Source organism: Mus musculus, chromosome 5 (assembly GCF_000001635.26).
Source record: "Mus musculus strain C57BL/6J chromosome 5, GRCm38.p6 C57BL/6J".
In the NCBI taxonomy this organism is placed as follows: domain Eukaryota; kingdom Metazoa; phylum Chordata; class Mammalia; order Rodentia; family Muridae; genus Mus; species Mus musculus.
In genome coordinates, this window is record NC_000071.6 from 102,046,438 (window position 1) to 102,068,987 (window position 22,550).

A 22,550-nucleotide genomic window follows, 5' to 3' on the forward strand; every position below is an offset into this window, starting at 1 on the left:
GACTCGCTGCACTCCGGCATGCTTCCCTCCCCTGCCGCTCACACTCTTGGTTTGACCCCATCCATGACAACTGCCTCCTCATCCCCTCGACAGACCCCCCCCCCCTTTCCCAACCTCAGCAGCTCTGGTTCTTGTCCGTCCCCTACACTCCATCAGCAGATGCTACTACTGACCGTTCCCAAAGTCCACTCAGACTCCATAACTACTTCCCTTCCCTACACAGTACCTCTGCATCTCAAAGTCTGTGTCATCGTCTTTCTCTGGAGTTTATAGCAAAGCTTAGGAACTGACCTACTGACGTCCACACAACTCTATTCCAGTCCCTTCTGGTGAAAGCTGTGAGGATGATCAGACCTACATACATCATACAACGTAAAGAACACCCCTAGCTCACAGGGACCTCCTCGTTGCCTCACAGTGGGAACCAAAAGACCCAATATGACATCTGCTGAGCTCCTGGCACCACTTCCCACTACTTGCTCACACTTCCCGCAGACGGGGCACATCACACCTCATGGCCCTCCCACTTGCTGCTCTGCCTATGGACGTCTTTACACGGTGTTATTTCTTCACAGTCTTTCCTTCCCATCTTCAAGTCATTGCTCAAATGCCTCCTGGGTATTCTTCCTGAGTTTGCCCTGGCATTCCCTACAGTCCTTCTCTGATATTTCTCCAGCATTACAAGCTGAGTTCTACTGGCTCTTCCTAACATTTCCTTCCCCCAACACACATAAAAACTAAACGCTGTGAGAGCAGAAACTTTTGTGTGGTGGTACATTGTCGATGTCTAGAAAAGGAGAGGACAGCAGCGAGAAGCAGTTAATAAGCAAACAGTAAAAAGGTCTAAGCTTAGAAAACGAGATATTCTGAATAATCAGGGTACTTTTTTAAAAAAAAGATTTACTCATTTATTTTATGTATGTGAGTACACTGTTGCTGTCTTCAGACACACCAGAAGAGGGTATCCAATCCCATTATAGATGGTTGTGAGCCACCACGTGGTTGCTGAGAATTGAGCTCAGGACCTCTAGAAGAGCAGTCAGTTCTCTTAACCGATGAGCCCTCTCCAGTCCCAATCATGGTACTTTTTAAAATGTAAATTAATCATTCTAAATGTCTTTAAAATATGAGATAATGACACTCCTGAGGACAGCAGTTGCCATAGCAGGTGTGACCTCGGTCGCAGTGGTAAAACCCACCCGCACACTGAGGCCTTACGGCTCACAGAACAGCTTGTTTTCCACTAACCGCTGCCGCATTTGACAAGGGTGGCTTGCAACACCAAAACAGAGGGAAAGATTGTAAAAATGCTCACTCCAAACCCCAGCTCCACACAAAGAAACGAGGTCTTTGTAAAGGAGAATGGTCTAAAATAAAGGCCAGATTGTTTTTAATGTTTTAAATATTTTGCTTGGAAATAATTTCAAACATTACAGGAGCTTTCATTCACGAACACAAAAGGCACAATCATACCCAGGTTTGGCTATTATTAGTAATCCCTTTTAATTTGTGTTTATCTGTCCTTAGCCACCTCTACCCCCCCACCCCCCCACACAGGATAAATCACATGTACCATACGTATCACACCGCTTGGCTTCTACACTAGACTGCATTTCTTCAGAGGTAGGTACTTTATAGACAAATCACAGCCATCAGCTCTGGCTAACTGAAGTCATTACAAAACCTTTATCGTTTCTTGGTCTGTGTGGTCAAATTTCTCAACTGATCCAATACTGTCCTCTGCAGCATTTTCTCTCAGTCTGTCATCCTGGGTAAGATCAAGTGCTGTATTGCTAGTTCATCGTTATCTCAAGCCTTTAATGTGAATAAGGCTCATTTTACAGCCTTGGTCATTTACAGTTACTTACTTATCCATAAAACGAAGCCCTCTCCCCACCTGCTCCTTTTTAAAAAATACAACGTGCCTGGTTTAGGATTTGCATGACGGTTCCTCCTAATGTGAGACCATGTCACTTTGCGCATAGATGAGGATCTGTCCCTTTGAGGTGTCATAACTGCAGTCACACAGTGACCTTCAGTTCCATACTGTTGCTGGATCTTATCATTTCTACCTTATTTCTTGCAACTAGTATACAATCTGTGGGTGTGATGGTTTGAATAGGTATGGCCTCCATAGACTTATGTGTTTGAATGCACCGCCTATAGGGAGTGGCACTACCAGGAAGTGTGGCTTTGTTGGAGTAGGTGTGGCTTTGTTAGAGGAAGTGTTTCACTGTGGGGGGGGGGGGTGAGTTTTGAGGTCTTCTATAATCAAGCCATGCCCAGTGTGGCACAGTCTCCTTTTGCTGCCTGCAGATCAAGATGTAGAACTCTCAGCTCTTCCAGCACCATGTCTGCCTGCATGCTGCCATGCTTCCCACCATGACAATAATGTACTAAACCTCTGAAACTGTAAGCGAGCACTAATTAAATGTTTTCCCGTATAAGGGTTACCTTGGTTATAGTGTGTCTTCACAGCAATAAAACCCAAACTAAGACAGTGGGAAAATGCTTTAAGACCATGAGAATCCATGTCCCTGGTCAGTAGTGCCGCCCCCCCCCCCCTTGATGCCACTAATCATCACTAGGCAGGATACTTGGCTACCAACTGACAGTGACAGCTTCCAGCTCTTAAACTTGAGTCCTACTTAAACAAGAACCCCTCCCCCACTTATTTGGTTATTAATCAGTTTATAATGGTATGGATTCTTATTTTGTATATACATAGAATACATAATAATATATAGTATAGGAATGGAGAGATGGCTCAGTGGTTAAAAGCACTACTGCTTTTCCAGAGGTCCTGAGTTCAATTCCCAGCAACCACATGGTGGCTCACAACCATCTGTAATGGGATCTGATGCCCTCTGCTGGTGTGTCTGAAGACAGCTACAGTGTACTCACACATTAAATAAATCTTTTTATAAAAAATATTATATATGTTATGTACATAATATTGTACATATATAATATTTTTAAAATAAATGGATAAACTGGTACCTTTAACTCCAGTTCATCCCCCTAAGATTTATTTTTGTCTTCTCCTATCCCATGTTATATATTAATCCTTTCTCCAGGAAACCTTTATTCCAACAACTTCAAAACTCACAACTCAATCCTCAAGGTACCTAAAAATGTCCCTAAAGAATTTTGTCCACATAAGTGCAGACAGTGAACACACTAGAAAGAGTTCAGGGCTCTGTCGCTCCACCTCCATTCAAGCTGAGGGTACTGGCCTAGCACAGTGTTCATAAGTAACTTAGTTTCATTCTTGAATGTGGGCACAGTACACATTTAAAATATAACCTAGTTCACTTGGTTTTGGCAATTTAGCATTTTTTTCCATCTCCCATTCTCATCCTAAATATTAAAAGTAGCAGGCTTGAAAAAGCCTAAACTACATAAAAAGGTCTGACTTTGAAGTGCATTCCCTTCCATAAACCTTTGACATCTCCCTTTAGCCCTTCTTTTGATAAATTCATGCAGATGTGTGTATGCTTTTGTTTCCCTTCTTACTTATATAAATGACAGCAGAGTCTCTAAATATGTTTGTTCACCCTACCCTGCCATCCAGACTGAAGATCTCTATGAATCAGCTTGCACAGCAGCAATGCCATGACACCAAAGCTAGACAGTGAGAGAAGAGATGACTGCAAACAGTGCCCCGTGCATTCACACATTGAGAACTTTCAACAAAATATTATCGAACCAAAACTCACATACATATTTAAAGGTGTAAACCGTAAAGGAAACACAAAGTCACCAGTCTCAAGCAATGAAAACAGAAACCCAGCACTCAATAGAATTAGGCAACCTGGGATACAGAATGAGACCTTATCTCCTCTCTCTCCCCTATCCCACCCTCCCCCCCACCCCCACTCCACCCCCCCCCCAAAAAAAAACCTGCCACACAAATTACACAGTGGATCACAGGTCTGATTGTTAATCTGGTGTATCCCTGACACTCCACAGCCATGGGACGTCTTCCGAGGATAGCTCAAGTATAAGACATCAAGTATAAGAGACGCTCGTCAGCGGCCTATGGCTGCTGGAGCCCAGATGAGCGCAGGCAGGGTCAAGCCCAGTCACCACATCTGGAGCAGCATTGCCAGACGCTGCCCAGTGTGTTTAGGTTGTGCTGTGGCCCAGTGCTTCCTTGCCGTCTGCCCATTACATCTCTTTAGAAGTGGGAATGTTTACTGTGTGTATTAGATATCTGTCCCCTCTTCATTTTTAGGGACTCAGGGTTAAGAGATCAGCCTGAGTTTCAGAAGAGACTTTTGAACAATATAGAGACCGACAAAGACTGTGAGGACTCTGGAGGTGGACTAAGAGAATTTTTACATCATGAGATAAAAAGGAAACTTTAGGGTGTAATATTGTGATATAAAGCATCAAGCTGACAAGTGGTAGGGCTGTGGTGGCTAATCTTTACTGCTATCTTGGCTGGATTTAGAATCACCATGAAACACACCTCTAGGTGTGCCCATGGGGGTGTTTCCAGAAAGGTTTAACTAAGCTGGAGAGACTTACCCTTAATGTAGGTGGCACCATATCAGGGCTGGGTCCCTGACTAAATAAAAAAGGGACAAAGGAGAAAGGCAGCACTGGAATTCATCTCTGTCACCCAACTACAGATACAGGGTGGCTGGCTTTCTCATGCTCCCGGCACCCTGCCTATGACCACCAAAATTAACAATGTCTACTCTTTAAAAAGCACTTATATAATTAAGAAGACGCTATAAACTGGGAGAAAATAATTGTGAAACATGTGACAAACTGGTATTTGTTATATATAACAAAATTTCTACTCAATTTAACAGCAAGCAAACAAGCATGTGTTTGGTGTGTAAGTACACAGTAATTGTTGTGTGCACATAGGCACCTGCAGAGAGAGGCCAGAGGTCAAGAATGGGTGCCTTGTCAGTTGTCTGACTGGCTATCTATCTATCTATCTATCTATCTTGTGGAAGGTCTCCAAAGGAACCTGAAGTTTACTGTCTGTCTGTCTGTCTATCTATTGTCTGTCTATCTATCTTGTGGCATCTATCTATCTATCTATCTATCTATCTAGTGGCAGGTCTCGAATAGAACCTGGAGCTCGCTGATGAAGGTAGACCAGTTGGCCAACCTGACCTTGGAATCCCACTCCCTTTGCCTACCTAATACTGGGATTACTGCCCCTATTTTGATACCTACTCTTTCACACAGGTGCTAGGAACCCAACGTGACACCCCACTCCTACACATCAGACACTTCACCAACAAAACCATCTTTTAAAAGGGATAAAATGCCACCACATACAGAGATAAGAGAAAGTAAGTACATACAGGAACTGGGTAAGCTGCCTTCTCTGACTACTAAGGGAAAGCTATCCTCTGTACCCTGAGTCTGGGAAGACCAAGAAGAAGCCTCTGTGGATTGAAGAACTGACCTAGCCTGCTAGGGACATGGCCCTCATAAGCCAAAACCGTAGCAGAGAGCAAGTCATGGAGTCTGGAATAAACTGCTTTTGGATTTGCAAGGACAGACACCTGAGGGCTTCAGCCACCACTTCCTTACTGGTCACTAGACTTTAGCAAGGACCTTTCATCTGTCTCTAAATACATTTCTTTTCCTCCATCACACAGAAAAAAAAAAGCAGCCATATTGTAAGCTGTAAAATACCAAGAAACAATCCCATTGGTACTGCATGCTAACTGCCCATTCTGTTTCTACCCCAGCTCTGACTCTTGCTAGGGTACGTCAGCCTGCAACTGGGTTTTCTTCCACAGCAAAAACTGCACCCAACCCGACTGCTTAGCACCTAGTGCTCTGGTGCATATTGCTGAGGCAGGAGCACTGCCAGGAGTCCCAGGCCAGCCTGGGCTAAACCACAAAACCTTGTTTCAAATAGCCATGAGTCAAACAAACAAAAAGATGCGCTGACAGGGCTATGTCTCTTTTTTAAGTGTAAGCAGTAATGGAACAACAAGAAAAAAACGGGGTTACCAAGGAGATATTCTAACCATTTCTAGGAAGGGTGTGCAGCTTTGATTTCTGCTTCTTTGGGAATGGCCCTCAGTGCACAAAGAAAAAACCACAAGGCTACTAGCCATGTATCTATCACGTCTCTGTATCCCTATTCTCCACAGGGTTGCTACAACTCACTCTTTTCAGCAAAGCAACCTTAATGTCAGGGACTCCGAAAAAGTTATGCTGCCCATCCCCCACCCCCTCACCCTTCCATGTGGAAACACAGGCCTGTAATCAACACCTGGAGGCTGAGGCAGGAAAGCAGTAACTTTGTCTCAATAATGACTAAGTAACTCCTGCTAATAACACCCCAGAGCAGCTCTTGTTCCTGCTTAAGCGCCATGTGTTTGCCTCCGAATTCCCATGTGGGTCCCTTTCTCTGCCAAGTGGAACCAAAAGTCTTGCACTGTGCGAGCACCAAAGCTCACTCACACTTACCATGGAGCGGCCTAACAACCATGCCTTCCCCTCGCTTCCTGTCTCTCCACAATGCAGGTTCACTTCCAGAGCTGCCACATTCGTAGGCCCCCAGCCCTTTCTCACATCCTCCTAGAAATTCCGCAAGGAAGCAAGTGCATTGCAGAGCTTAGTTCTGTCTGGGAGCACCAGCTCCCCAGTGAAAATGGGAAATGTCAGCACTCTGGGCAGTCTCGTGATGCCAAAGGGTGGTCACTGATTAACTCAGGGTTGATCTTACCCTGAACCCGCACTTTACAGAAAAGAATGGCAACCTGGACAGGCATCCTGCTGTGAGAGTCTCCTCCTCCCCGCTCCTAGCTCTGTTACATTGTTACATTGTTGCTATCTGTTCCTCCTTCACTACCCTAACCCTGTTCAGAGCTAAGTCATTAGAAGCAAACTTCTGGAGGGTTTGGTTGGTTGGTTGGTTGGTTGGTTGGTTTTTTTGTTGTTAGCTTGTTTTGTTTTGTTTTGTTTTGTTTGTTTGTTCACTTGTTTTCTGCAGGCTCTACTCTAGTCTCTGTCTCAACCATTCCAAAGACTAGGACCAATTTGACTTTCAATTACCAGTCCTAAACCTAAAGAGTGGTTGCAAGCCATAACCCAGAGCCCATGATATAGAAAAAGCTAGCTAGTGGCCACTATAGAGACACTCCATGTGTCCTCACCTGATTTCCCAAGAACAAGAAGCTGACTGCACCATTCTCGCTGGTTTGCCTCTGGCATGGCGTACCAAGGAGGCCCCCTTAGCACCTGCACTTGGCTACATTGGCTGTAACACACATCCCTCAGTCTGACCCATCCTGTGTACCACCAGCCATCTCACCAGCTATGAAACTTTGGCCAAAAACAAATAAATTGAAGTTGTCATGAAAAGAAAACATGCAAAATTTAGAAATACAACAACTAGATAAACAGAAAGGAAAAGAAAACATTCTAAATGGTGTGAAACTGAAATTCTTCATGATTAAAACAATGACATGATACAAGAGGGATTGCTGGGTGTTTCCAGGACAAGTTATATTATTTTTCAACCACTAGACTATAGCTTATAAATAAAGAGGGGAAAAAAGTGGTGTGTGTGTGTGTGTGTGTGTGTGTGAGAGAGAGAGAGAATATAACTACATTACATTTTGTAAAAAAAAAGATTCTACTGTTGAATATTGAGATGACGGTCTGATATCTAAGTTTTAGCAGAAATCATGACACAGAACCGACAAGGTAAACGTGATAAGATAATGTACACACAGAAATCAATGTCTCTGTGCATCAATGCTGACGTCTTTTTATTGCAGCATGGTGGCTCACTCCTTTCATCCCAGCACTCTGGAGGCAGAGATAGGGTCTCTGTGAGCTTGAGACCAGCCTGGTCTACATAGAGAATTCATTCCAGGCCAGTACGCTACATAGTGAGAGCCTGTGTCAAATAAATAAAATAAAACAAATATATGAATAAATAACTAAAACTCATTAGACTTCTAAGCCCACGAGTACCTTTAAATGGAATTCCCACCATTTTTATCAAAATTCTATTTTCTCACAAGAATAGTCCTGCTGTAGTTGTTCTGGTCCCTGGCTTTCTTTATTAGCATGATACCCATCTAAAGAACCAACAGGAAATGAGGTCCTCTACGGTATAAGCAATAAATACCAAGTAGCCAAGATTTGGAGAGGAAAGTATGTGTATTTGCCCGAGGCCCCGAGAGGCCAGAGCTGTGGGACAAGTGTAACAAGCTGAATCCAGAACTCCAAACAGCAGTGAGGCAGGAAGCCAAGGACATTTGGGAGCAGAGGCTGCTGTGCGCTAATTCTTCATAATCTAAATGGGCAGACAGGGCTCGCACTCGTGTGTGGAACAGCATCCAATGGACTTTAGAGTTTCAGCATATTAAGTGGTCTCTTAATAAACACGGGTGGTAGTAAAGGTGTGTCACCCACTCACCCTGCCCTCAGGGAGAACCCTGCGCTCACATGTGCAGTACAGACAGGAGCCGACTGCTATGGACCCACAGGCACACTATACAACGCCCCTCATACACACACTTGCTATTTACACTCACCCTTTCCTCAAGCAGTTCATTTGATTTTATATTCCCATAATGTTTCCCTGTGCAAAGCAGATGAAGTCCAGGGACAATGTAGAGTGTTTGACCTAGCATGGCCACGTCCAGGACCCCAGTGCCTTCCCGGGTCAAGATGAGGGAAACTTTTGTTCCCCTGGCCTGAGCAAATGCTGACAAATGTCAGTGTGTGGAGAGTTTCAACCGCAGCTTCCTTTTCCCTGATGCTTCCAGCCAGAGACTGGTCCCCTGCAGAGACCTCCCACAGAGACCTGGGGGGGGGGGGCCTCCTCCCAGAGAGGGACCTTGTCTAGTGCATTTTTACTACTTATGTGTATGGGTAGGGCCTCCCTGAGGGAAGCCAAAGCAGGCACTGAAGCAGAGACTCTTCCATAGAGGCCTGCTGCTTACTGGCCTGTTCTTAGCTTGCTCGACCCAGTTTCTCATTAGACTCTGGACCAACAAAGGTGACATCATCTTTGGTTGGCTGGGCCTTTCACATCAAACATTTATCAAAAATCTGTCCCACAGACTTGCCGAAACTAACCATCAGGAGGAGAAAATATTCAAAAAGGGGGAGGGGGGGACCTGGGTCATCAACTCACCCCATAGACTGCTTGGGAGGAACCCAGGAACAATTAGATGCAGGGGTGTAAACAATGTTTCCATTACAATTGTGCTTCCTAAAGGAGAGCTGCTTCTCAGACACGTGACTCAGAATATGCAAAATGACAAGTATACTCTGGGGTAAAGTCTGGCTAAACTGGTCATCAACCAGACTACCAAGAAGAGAGGCTAGAGTACAGATCTCCTTCCTTTAACAATAATCAATAATTAATAATCATAATCACAATAATGGAAATATCCCTTATGGAATTTTCCTCCTGTGTGTCAAGCCTTACGGCTGATCCCCAGCAGAGGGAAGAGAAAACTAGTAAAGATGAGAAGAAGTCAAAATATATGAAAATCCACAGAGAGGAAGTCAGGATCTTTCTTTAAAGATACACAGCTCGCCTCCAAGCAACTGATTCCAAGCAAGGCGCCCTCTTCAATGCAAAGGATAGCGTGACTACAGCCCTGTCACAGCACATGGGTACATGCCAGTGACCGACCTCATGGCTTGAAGCACTCTCCGTAGCAGCCATGCCTTCCCCAGCCTCCCCATCTCCTTCTGAGAGGCTCTAGAACACCTATGCCAGCCCAGCATGCTTATGTAACCCAAGACAAGCTGGGCGTAGCTGATCTTATTTATTTACTCCGTGAGTCAGATGTTAATCTGGGTGTCTGTGGAGAAGGAGGTGGGGAACACAGTGGATATTATGAGACAATTCCCATTAACACTGTTGCACAACTAACTACTAATCCAAATTTTTCTTTCCCGAGTAGGTTTTGAGGATATACTTCAGCTAGACTAGGTACCCTGTGGATCCACTGTGACTGACCCGAGGCAGACCACCCCATCACACAGAAAGAAAGCATCAGCCCTCTCCTAAATCCTGTCACCTGCTGCTCCCCCACTGTCCTTAAGCAATCCTACATTCCATAATATCCCCCAAATTCTTTCAGTGCTATTCTACTTTTAAAACGAAAAGAAATGCAAAGAGATGTTCCAAACACTAGAACTTCCAAAATTAAAAAGGGGAAGAAAAAAAAAATAAGAAACAAACCAGCAATGTTTTCATTTTGACCAAAGATATGTCACCTAATTTATTCTTCAGTTAACATATTAAAAGAAATTCTCAAAGCACATCTGTCATGTATCCAATAAACTATGTTACCTTTAAAGGTATAAGCTGAAACTATGTATCTGTAGGTTCGGATTCCATGGATTCAACCAATCCTGGCTGGAAAGCACATAAGGGAGGGTGGGGCTGGGGCTCAGCATGCGGTTTTGAGGTAGAATGTCTCCCTAGACATGGGAGCCCTGGGATTCAATACCTGTCACTACAAACTACAAAGGTATCTACACTGAACACTAGAAACTTTCCTTCTCTTGTAATTCTCTCCTAAATACTAGAGTAGAGGATGCAGTTACTTAATGCTTCTCTGGTATTTTATTTTGGGTATTTTATATAATCTACAGCTGTCTGTATGGTAAATGCAAACGATACACCACTTTATAAAGAACTGGACCGCCGCTGAATTTTTATATCTACCAGATCCGGAAGCTAAGCCTCAACAGATCCTGAGGAAGACACTAAGGCAGCCATCATGAAATAGTGTGGACAGATGCTCCTTAAGAAACTAAAACTAGGGCTGGAGCTACAGAGATGGCTCAACAGTTAAGAGCACTTCCTGCTCTTGCAGAGGACCTGAGTTCAGTCCCCAGGACCAACACTGGACAGCTCAAAACCACCTGTAACTCCAGCTCTAGGGGACCAGTTGCCTCATCTGGCTTTCCAGAGGCATACACGTAAATGACATACAATCACAGACACACACAGAAACAGATACACATATGCATAAAGTATTTTAAAAGACATGAAAATCAAAATTATGACCCAACAAAACCTCTGAAATATAAAGAACTGAGATGACCTCACAAAGGTACCTACAGATTCACTGTAAAGTCACCACAGACAATGACCTCACAAAGGTGCCTATAGATTCACAGTAATGTCACCACAGACATGAATGACCTCACAAAGGTGCCTATACATTCACTGTAATGCCACCAGACATGAATGACCTCACCAAAGTACCTACAGATTCACTATAACACTACTGCAGACATGAGTGACCTCACCAAGGTACCTCTAGATTCACTGTAACACTACTGCAGGCATGAATGACCACACCAAGGTACCTACAGATTCACTGTAACAATACTGCAGACATGAATGACCACACCAAGGTACCTACAGATTCACTGCCAACGTTTCCACAGACATGAAACAATCTTGACGTCTGTTGATGCTTGGGTAGATTTAAAACAAGGAATATGACACCCGTCTATCCAAGCTAACTACCTACCTACCTACACATAAACTATCCGGCCCTGAAAGACGATACCTTGTCGTCTTGATGAAGCTGATGGGCACTGTTCTCCGTAAACTAACCAGACACATAGGGAAAGAACAGTGGAGGACTCCATTTGCACGAGGATTTTCAATGGTGGTTACTACATGGAGGGGTGGTGGGAAACAGATAGATGTAGGTCAAAGGACTCAAGGAACAGAACAGAGTGAAGAAGTCTAGGGTTCTAATGTAAAACATAAAGATGGCAAGCAGTAACATTATAATGCCTAGGAGACTCTTGATTTCAGTTGCTCTTCCACTCATAAATATGAAAACCAAGGAGCCAGGGGCTTGGCTCACTGGCAAAGCGCCTGCCATTCAAGCATAAGCTCAATCTCCAGGGGCCGCGCTGAAATGCCTGGGAGCTCAGGGCTGGGAGGTAAAGACGTGGAGGCTGGGGCTCACTGGCCAGCATGCTAGTGGAATCAGAGAGCTCCAGGTTCAGGGAGAGATCCTGTCTCAAAAATAAGGCAGAGGGGGCTGGATAGATGGCTCAGTGGTTAAGAGCACAGGCTGCTCTTCCAGAGGTCCTGAGTTCAAATCTCAGCAACCACATGTGCTCACAACCATCAGTAATGGGAGCCGATGCCCTCTTCTGGAGTGCATGAAGTCAGGGTACTCATTTACATAAAATAAATAAATAAGCCTTAAAAAAAATAAGGTGGAGAGCAATTGAGGAAGACACTCAATGTTGACTTCAGGCCTCTACATCAACTCCCATACATGTGCACACGGATTTGCGCGTGCACACACACACACACACACACACACACACACACACACACATACACACACACACACTCACAAACAGTACCATGGATACACAAAATTTTTGTCTACACATATTACTTTGTTTCTATTCATTAAGTTTTAGGACACCCACCCTAAGCTTCTTTTGACTCAGAGAGTAGAACCAACTAACTTTTAATTTCTATAATCTTGGTATAAGTAAAACCTTACAGGTTTTACCAAGGAAACTCTCTCAGTCCCCCGTCACCCAGACCAAGTGTCACTTCAGGGTTCTCACAATCACATCAACAACGATAACCTCGCAACTCAGTAAGCATCCCCAGAACCGTACACACCAGGCAGTTACTTATTCTCCTATCTCTTATCCGTGCTACACAACTACAGCCATATAAGTACATCCGAACATCACCAGGGATGAACATTTAGGAAGAATCACAGAACTTCATATTAAGGATTGCAGTATCATGTGGGTCTCAGGCAGCTTTTAATTTGGTCACTACATGTTATGAAAATAAATCACGGAACACAAAGTTACTAGGCAGTCTATGCACAACAATTACTCTAAATATAAATGAAAGAGCTTATTTTTATTTTACCCTTAATGCCGGGCACAGTAGAGAAGCCTACATACCCCAGCATTCAAAAGGCTGAAGCAGGAAGACTTTTAGTTCAAGGCCAATTTGTGCTCCAAAGGGAGAGAGACCCTGTCTCCTAAACCAAGCACAGCATCTGGCATACAAATCACCTAACCCTGTGCTCTATAAGCAGTGATCATACATTAAGAACATACAATTAAGAGACAGAGATACTGAGACGTCACTCAAAGTCTTATTATAAGTTTAGGTAGGGATTTCTCTTTTTCTTTTTTCTTTTTTCTTTTTTTTTTTTTTTTTTTTGGTTTTTCGAGACAGGGTTTCTCTGTATAGCCCTGGCCGTCCTGGAGCTCACTTTGTAGACCAGGCTGGCCTCGAACTCAGAAATCCGCCTGCCTCTGCCTCCCGAGTGCTGGGATTAAAGGCGTGCGCCACCACACCCTGCCTGGCTCTAGGTAGGGATTTCTAAGAGGAAGAGAAAAAAGAAACATGTAAGACAGCAGACCCCCAATGGTGAAGTTACACATTTCCCAAGCGTAATGTTCAACTACTATTATTCTATTTTGTTTCACTATTTCGAAATCGGGTCTCATGAAGCCCAGGCTGGCCTTGAACTAGCTAATGTAGCAGAGGATGCTCGTCAATGTCTGAACCCCAATTCCCGCCCTTGCCTCAGTTTCCCCAGGCTGGGATTACAGGCAGGCGTGTAACACCATGCCTCATCTTATTCAGTGCTGGGGGGGGGGGGGTAGGGGGGGCTGGGCTGTAACCCAGGCCTCTGTGCACGCTACCTAAAGATTCTACCGAGTAAGATAAATCCCAAGCCCTACACATTTATTTTCATAAGATTAATATAATTTTATGATGTTATTATTCACATACTACTCAACTGCATAATGAAAACCAGCTTCATGCCTTTTATGTTTAAAGTACAACATTATGCTGACTGGCCACTGTATGTGATGGTGGTGTTTAGTAATTCATCTACATGTGCTATGAACACCCTTTCTTCCCCCAAAAGCTCCTCTCTACTAAGCATGCCCTTAACAGTCACTATCCCTTGCTGGTGACTGAATATATCTTACTCTGTATTTACATGTTAGGGATGAAAGTACCCAGTAAGCCAATTTAGTACTTATTAAAAGAGGAAGTCTTAAAGAAGGATTATGGAAAAATGCTATGCAATTAAAATTTTCACATGACTTACTGTCCATAGCTATGACAGATTTACCAAGCTGAAAATAGCCAGCTACTTGCCCAGTTAACTATCAGCAGAAAATATAGGAAGAAGCCCCTTTGGTGGGCTGCTTAAAGGAGACACAGGACAAAGGTATCAACATTCCTGCACCTGCCAACATTGTTCAAGTGAAGAGATGAGATGCTCTTAGTAATAAAACATAAGTCACTCATGCAATTGCACAAGCAGTTAGCACTTGGCTGCTAGCTAGGTGATGGAAGAAGAGACTGCTCGCTCGCTCGCTCCTTCCCTCCCTCCCGCCCTGCAACTTCTGTGCATTTATAAATACTTGAAAATAATCACTAAGGTCATAAACAGTTTTAATAAATATTCAGTGAAATTAAAACAGGCAAAAGTGTCCAAACTTGTGCTTAAAATATACTAAGTAATTTTCATAGTTTGAGAAAATACCTACTGTTGCAAAAATTCTTGTAAAAGTGCTGAGTCCTTTGCAAAAATAGAACGCGTCCCGTATAACAGCTCTCGTGTGATTTATCTACACGGGTACTTGGGGTAAGAGCAGGTTAAAAACAGTGGGTAACACAAAATTGTTAGGCCTAACTTTCTAATAGACCCAATAAAGGCCAAGTATTAGATTCTTCTTTTCCAATTGAGATGGTAGACTTGTTCAACGTCCACACTGGCTGAAGAAGAGGGAAACAGGCCTATAGGAACCTCCGATTTGAGATTAAATATCAACTACAACATAGGCCAGGAAGAAACTTCATAAAGGAAGAGGAAGCTGGGATGCGCCGGTACCGAACATGTACAGACTCGTCATGTGTCAGAGACTACCCTGTCACATGATCTCCACTCACATCTAAGTACCAAAGGCTTAAAAAACTGAGCATAGCAAACGAAAGCTATGGGGAGGAGTTTGGTTGTCAATATTAAGTCCAGGGCCTGGAATGGAAAGGACTGGCAGAGGTTAGACGGGCTAGGACACAGGAACACAGCTCTGTAGACAGAGCACAGAGCGAGGAGCCTTACCTCTGAGCTTTAGTGTGGATCTCTTACAATTAGTAACAAATGCATCCAAACACCGGTTCTCAACCTGTGGGTCTCAACCCCTTAGGGACTGAATGACTCTTGCACAGGGGTCACCTAAGACCATTAGAAAATACAGATGTTTACATTACTATCCACACAGCTGGCAAAATTAACAGTGGAACAATTCTATGGTTAGAGGTCACCACACAAGGAACTGTATTGTAGGGTCGCAGCATCAGGAAGGCTGAGACGCTGTAAAGGGACAAGACCATACAAAGAAGGACCAGGCTGATAAGGTGCCTTTGTAAATGCTCATTTAGCAGGATAAGAACCACTCTTTAAGCCGACTGTGCCTTCCCACATATCTAGCCGACTTAACATTTCTAAGCTCAGCTTGCAATCCGGCTTTCCCTGGGCTGGGAACTGGGTGAAGCCCCAACCTCGGTGGAGTAGGGCAGCTCTGAGCAACACACGGCTCTGTGGTGGAACACCAACAAGACTGATATAGAAATGACTAGAGGCCTTAACACTGGGTAAAACCACACAGCATACTCAAACACACTAATACACAAATGGAAGCAAAGTTAAAAAGTTTAACTAGAGGTTAAAACTTAAACAGGAGGGGAAAAAAACCAACCCACACCTTTTACTGAAAAACCCCAAGTGCATGAGACCACTCCAGTAGAGAAATAAAACCAAGACCTCCTTCACACGGAAGCACTAAACCTAAAACGTCAGTACAGGAGTCTTCAGTGAAATCTGCAGCTTAGGTGGTCAAAACATAACACATTATGCGAGATCAATAACCCAATATTTATGAGCTGTTGTGTTCGACCTACTAGACATGATGCCTTTTGGTTAAATAGTAATGGGAGGCAAGACTCCTGTGACTGACAGACCTAAGTGCTTTGCCTCCAGACTTACAGCCTCTGCAGAGTCTGCACTGAGGTCTCCCAGTGCCCTTCCCCAGAAGTAAAAAAAAAAAAAAAAAAAAAAAGCAGGCACTTCGGGGTTTGGAAGTCTGAGGTGGCTAGAAAGGCAGGTAGCAAACAGTTAAATGCCCAGGATAAGACTAAAATGCTCCAGAGTTGAATGGTCTCTTGGAATTTGAGACATCTAGACTCAACCTCCCACCCCCCCACCCCCTTTAGCAAAGTCCTAAAACAATGGGGTGGGGTAAATAAACTACTGGATAACTCCTTGCTCAGCCAAATGTAACAGTCAGAAACACCACTGGCTGCATTTTGGGTGCTAAATTTTTAAAATTCTGAAAGACTAGTGTTTCTATATACGGCTATACAGAATTTATATTCGGGACCTACCAAGGTTTTGCAAATAAAGACTAATGAAACAGGAAAATTAATCTAAGAAAAAAAACTCCCCTGTATAGGAAGGCAAAGGGGGGAATGAATACACTGAGCCCCCTGTAAAGACCCCTGTATTAAGCTTGTGGTGGTTTGTCCGTTTCTTTGCACTGTGGCATTTCCTAAGCATTTCATGAAATGCTTTATGGGATTTGGGGGACGTCCACTTGAGGGGAGCAGATGAAGAGCTATCAGAGTCGGGGCGTGGCTACACCCTTGACCATTCCCATGTACTTACTGAGCACCTATGAGCATAAGAGCCTCAGTGTGCGGCCGACTACGACTCCACATCCCAGGGAGCTATGAGCCACTGTAGTGTCACGGGGTGTCTACTACCCAGTTACCAACGACAAATCCCATTTTCAGCAAGTCCATCACATCACAAACACTAATCCACTGAAACAGGAACTCTGAAACTGAAAAGAGGTCTTACCCTCTTCCTCTGCACCCCAAATCCCCTGGCCTACGAACTTGAGATGAACAAAGGAGCGAGTCTCTGTACTAACACAGCAGGCCACGGTGCTAAGGGCGCTTCAGGGGCCAGCGGGGATAGCATACTTTGAGCCTTCAGGAGGAAGTCAGGAGCTCATCTCTGTCTATGCAGAGAATGCAACCTGGGTCAAAACATCCTGCGCTTAGAAATCAAAGTCCTTACAAAGGACGCAGACTGCTGATCCCCTCTGACCTCTCTGAAGCCAGCTGGCCCCTTCTCTCTGCACACGACACACACCCTCCCTCCCATGTCAAGTCTCAGCACTAATGCTCCTGCTCCTCTCGGATCTACAGCTTTTCCTCTCCCCAACAGCTTCAGATTTCTCTACCACAAAGCTTTCCTCGCACAGTCCTCTATAAATGGCAACGCCACCCACACAGCACCCCAGTCCTGCCTTTACCCTCTGAACCTTGCCTGCTCCTCTATGGCACCTATGGCACTCCAGGGACATGGGAACACTGTAACCGGGCACAGACTTATCTATGTAACTGACAACAGCATGTGATTTTTATCAATGTCTTCATTGGACCGTTGGAGCTGAGTTAGAACACTCTACTACCCCACAGTGTGGGCCACAGCACATAGCAAGTAGTCCCTGAACAAATAAATGGTGACCAGAGAGAGGACTAGAAGAGCTGGGGCCACATCGTATGGACATTTGTCTCCACCAGAGCGGCCTGCTTTCATAAAAACTGGGCACTAACTCAAGAGATTCAAAAATTCTATGCAGGAGGGGAAAAAAAAAAATCAGTGAAAGGCCGCTGTTTCATAGTTTTCAAAATTTGCAGAGACAGAATATATTATGGAAGGGGCATCTATGGGGAAATTGGGGTAGAATGAAGCTGCTAAGATCATTACAAGATCACTGTAATCTGTGAGCAATCAAACACGGGGCTGAAAAGCAGTTTGGGGCGGGGAGGAGGAAGAGGCTGATGAGGAGCAATATTTAGAAGACAAAGGCAGAGCTGGAGAGATAGCTCAGTGGTTAAGAGCACTGACTGCTCTTCCAGAGGTCCTGAGTTCAATTCCCAGCAACCACATGGTGGTTCACAACCATCTGCAATGGGGTCTGATGCCCTCTTCTGGTGTGTCTGAAGACAGCTACAGTGTACTCATGTAAGTAAAAATAAATAGAAGATAAAGGCAATTGGACTGCGACATCTGTGACTGTAGATCTGAGGACTCCTGAGGAATCAGTGAGGATTTCTGGGTCTCAATCTTGTAACAGCACAGGAGACAAAGCGTAAAAAGCTAAAACGACAGGCACCACGGCTAAACTTCAGGGGAGAAGCAACCAGTGGAGAAGGCTTCCGCCATGTTGAGGTAGACAGGCAGACAGGCCTGAGCAACCGCTCAGTGGCTACACATGGATATCAGGACACAGATCTAGAACTCAGCAGTGTGGTTTCGGCTGGTTCTGCTCTGTTTTATTTAAACGGTAGTTGGATATGGAACACTCAAAAAAGACAGCGCTGCCAACAGTCAGAACGCTAGCTATCAGGAGGACAGCGCAGAAGTGATTCTACAGAGAGACCAGGTCTCAAAATGAGAAAAGCAAAATTTCTATTTCTATTTCTTCTATTATTTCAAAATGCTAAGTGAATGGCTGGATATCAGATATGCTTCTCCTTGTGAAGACCTAAATATCATCTCATATCAGCACAAAAACCATAGCTTTACAGGTTAATAGATAGTGCATAATTAAAAAAAGCACGACGAAAGATGGTAGCAATAAATACCAAATATACTTAACCAAGAACATACATTAAAAAGCAATGCCACAATTTTATTCCTATAGAGATTATTTTTACAAAATCTGAGGACAATATCAAAGTCTACACAATTAAATGTATCCCATCCATAAATGCCCCCACCTACAGCAAATTATCAAAATAACAACTCAGTTACAGAGTACACGTTTGCTGTTTGGCTTTTTCTCCAGTTCTACTTGTATTGGCAATCCTAAGTAGAGGTTAGGTTGCACAGCGAGCGTGGGGCTGGTCATGGAACAGCATCAGTAGTCAAACTTCTGTGCATTCTGAGGGTAGACACCCCAAAGCCTAGTCACCCCACTTACACTCTGGATTTCTCCAGGTAAAAGGCGCTTCTTACAGGAAGTCCTGAACAATCTGAGGTCTGGGTTCTTGGCACTCCCCAGCCCATATCACCAAGGGCAAGGCCCTGCTCAGTGGTCTCTTGCACTCGCCTCCAAGCTCTACTGCAACAAGTATTTTGCAAGCTACATGCACATGATGCTTGTTACGAGCGTCACAAAGGTGTGACCCAATGGCCAAACAGGTGAGGTCATTACACAAGCAGGTCTGACATCCCGGGTATTCAAGTATAATTATTCAAATCTGTAATCTGACTACTTATGTATAAAGTTCTAACATAGTTTACAATTTCTTCCTAATTGATAATAATGTAGTATTCTAAAAACTTTTAAGTGCATTTCACTATTAAACATTAAATGCTCAGAGAGTTGGAATGATGGAGCAGCAGTTAAAGGTACACACTGCTTTTCAAAGGACCCGAGTTCAATTCCCAGCACCCCATGTCGTGAGTCCCACAACGGCCGATCACGCCAACTCAAGGGGGTCCCATACCTCTGGCTTCTAGGGGCACCTGCATACACATGTATACATAGTTAAATTTAAGTATTTTTAAATTTTAAATGTTTATAATGAGTAAATATAATTGAACCCAACATTTTGCCTACAACAGAACTACAGCATGCCCTCGAACTTGCCGCTTAACTGAGGCTAGCCCTAAACTCCTGGTTGCCTGCCTCCATCTCCCAAGTGCTGGCATCACACCTGGCTTCAGCTTTAGAACTGTAAGAAATCAGTCCACTAAGCTTTAAAAACAAACCGTGGTGAAAGCTCTTCAGTGCAAAGTCAAACTGAAACCCAAGCTGCACAGAAACTTGCATTTTTTTTTTCAAGCCTTTGTAAAAGCTGGAACCAAAATTTCGTAGTGATCTCTTTACTAAAAGCTAGCTTCACAACATGAAAGGTAAGTAAATACTAAGCCGCCCAGGAAACACCCTGGACTGTGCCATGGCCATCACAGTGAGACCGTAGCGGGCAACTAAGACAAAAATGTGTTTTGAGGAATGTCTGTCCTAAACTTCCTGTTGTCCCAAATACTACTGAAAATAAGAACTACGAAATCAAAAGTCTTAAAAGCATATGACCACATAATAGCCACACAATAAATGGCTAAAGTATTAGCCAACAAGAACAGGTGCTGACACAGGAACGGCGGCATTGCTGGCAAGCGTGCTAAGTGGTCTGGTGGATAAAAGCACACTGATGCTCATGATAGGACCTTAAAGTCCCACCTCTGCATATTGAGTCAAGAAAACCAGACCTGTATGCTGAAGGTTAAAATAGCTCATAATACTCATAACTAACCAAAATCTGTATCAATCATGAATAGACAAAAAGTAGGACCATGCTAAAGAGTCCTAGTGCTATAGCGGTAAAAGGAAACTCAGTGCTTGCTGGAGCTGGTTGGTACCAGCTATACAGAGCCCTTGGGTGAGTTCTCAGAACTTTCTCATGTTGTTTAATGAAGCTTAATATAGGCCATGGTGACTGTTACCCTAGAACAACTGCCACAGTTGTTACCATTTACCAGCCCGTGGCTATACCACTGCTCTATGGCACAGGCATTACACTAAACGCACGAAGGCACAAAAGGCAACATTCTGCACCACGAGGCATCTGGACGGTGTTCCACAGAGGACATTAATGGTTGCCAAGGATCTGAGGACTAAGCAAAGGGCCATGAAGGGCCTTCCTAGGGAAGTATGAATGGCCTCTGCTTGTCTGTAAGACAGACCACCCAACTGCACATTCAGATAAAGCGTCACTACATGGAGATGATTCCTGAGTAAACCCAACCTGAAAAAAACCAAATCGGCCATTAATTTGTGAATGGTGCTGTGGGCGAGAAAAGTATCCGCTGTGCAGAAGGGGCTGGGACTCAGAGCAGACGCCAGACAAGCAGATTCTACACAACAGTCATGATGGAAACGCAAGGGTCTGTGCCATTGGAATCACAGAAAACAATAACACTAGAGGGTGGGTGGTTGGGGAGGGGGATGCAGCGAGAAGAGCTTTGGGGTGTGGCTGCAGAGCTGTGTGCATACCTGGGTCACCCCAGCAAGCCCGTCACTGAGCCCTCTGCACTGAAAGCCCATGACTCCAAAATGCCATGCCATTCCGGTCTTCACATCTAATTGGTATCCTAAAACATTGATCATCACTGGCTCTAAACTTAGGCAATCTGGGTCCTAGACTTTCCCTAAAGTTGCCTAATTCCCCATCTGTACAATGGGATCAGCATCTTCCCCGTGTCTGAATGAGAATACACGGATGAATACTTTACATGCATGCTATCCTGGGATCCTCTCCATCTTTCCGTGGTACTCTGATACACTCTCCATCACAAGCATTAGACAGAGACAGGTGGAAAGTACACAAACTAATTTTTTTTCCTCAGACTTGCCTGCATCTACAAGACTTAGACGTTCACGCTCTTCTCAGCCTCCCAGTACCTGGCCAACAGGTATGAGTCACCATACCCAGGTAGGATATTTACTCTTTTTAAACTACGATACCCAGTTGTTTACCATCTTTTGTGGTTCCAGATCAAATGGGGGTGGGGGAGCCCCGATGTAGGCTACATTCTGAGGATAATTTCTAGAAATTCTAAGACCCCACTGAATGCAGCACCTTGGTGATATTTAGGACACCAGAGGTAAACAGTGAAGACTTGTGGAGTTCAGCATCCTCAGAGTACAGAATCTGATCCTGGAATATTACACTACGGTTTAACTTTCTTTCATGTCTTTCCAAGTTACTTCAAAGCCTCATGTTCCTTAACTCATAGCACATTTGTAGAGAAATTTTTGTGAGAAGCATATTTTTACATGAATAGATTTCAACTAAGGAAAAGAGAAACTATTTAAAAACCTGTATTTCTAGTTGCTTGAGGCAGAACTGCTCAAAGTTTTAGTTCTCAAACCTAATGAAATACAGATTTTTTTTAAACATTAAATGCATATCAAGCTAATTCTTACACAGCAGGGTCCCATGATGACAGTTTTATTTAAAGAGGGATTTACTTTGACTAGATCTATACACTAACAGACTATAGTCTTTCTCCTAGACTCTACACTAATACCACATCCCATTTTCCTGTAAATAAGTACATTTTTCATTGTTTTGTTATTTTTACTTGCTTTACATCCTGACAGTGAAAACTGATCTAAACCTGCTTGATAGAGGCCAGCCTGGAATCTGCTGTCTCGACGCAAGGGTTTTGTTTTTCTTTTTTTGTTGGGTTTTCAGACACCATAATAACCACTTGGTACTGACCAACCCATAGCTATTAGTGAACAAAAATAGTTTTTCGTATGCATAAGCACCATTTTTCCCACAGAAAAAACACTTAGCCATTGGTGAGGTACTGAAAATCCATGCATTCGGTAAACATCTGCTTGATCTGATTCTATCCTATTATTTCTACAAAGGAAGAACTCATCATCTGTCTCTCCGATTC

The 22,550-nt window shown here is 43.9% G+C and overlaps 1 protein-coding gene across 12 annotated transcripts in view; it reads right to left on the reverse strand.

The window, feature by feature from the left end:
• Positions 1–22,550, reverse strand: part of Wdfy3 (WD repeat and FYVE domain containing 3) — a 239,263-nt gene that overhangs the window by 213,485 nt on the left and 3,228 nt on the right. Inside the window, exon 1 of one of the 12 annotated variants that reach the window (XM_006535221.3) lies at positions 6,454–21,924. The exons of the other annotated variants lie outside the window; for them this stretch is intronic. The gene's annotated coding sequence lies outside the window, so the exon portion shown is untranslated. Of the gene's footprint in view, positions 1–6,453; positions 21,925–22,550 lie in introns of those variants that run through there. 12 annotated transcript variants of the gene reach the window in all.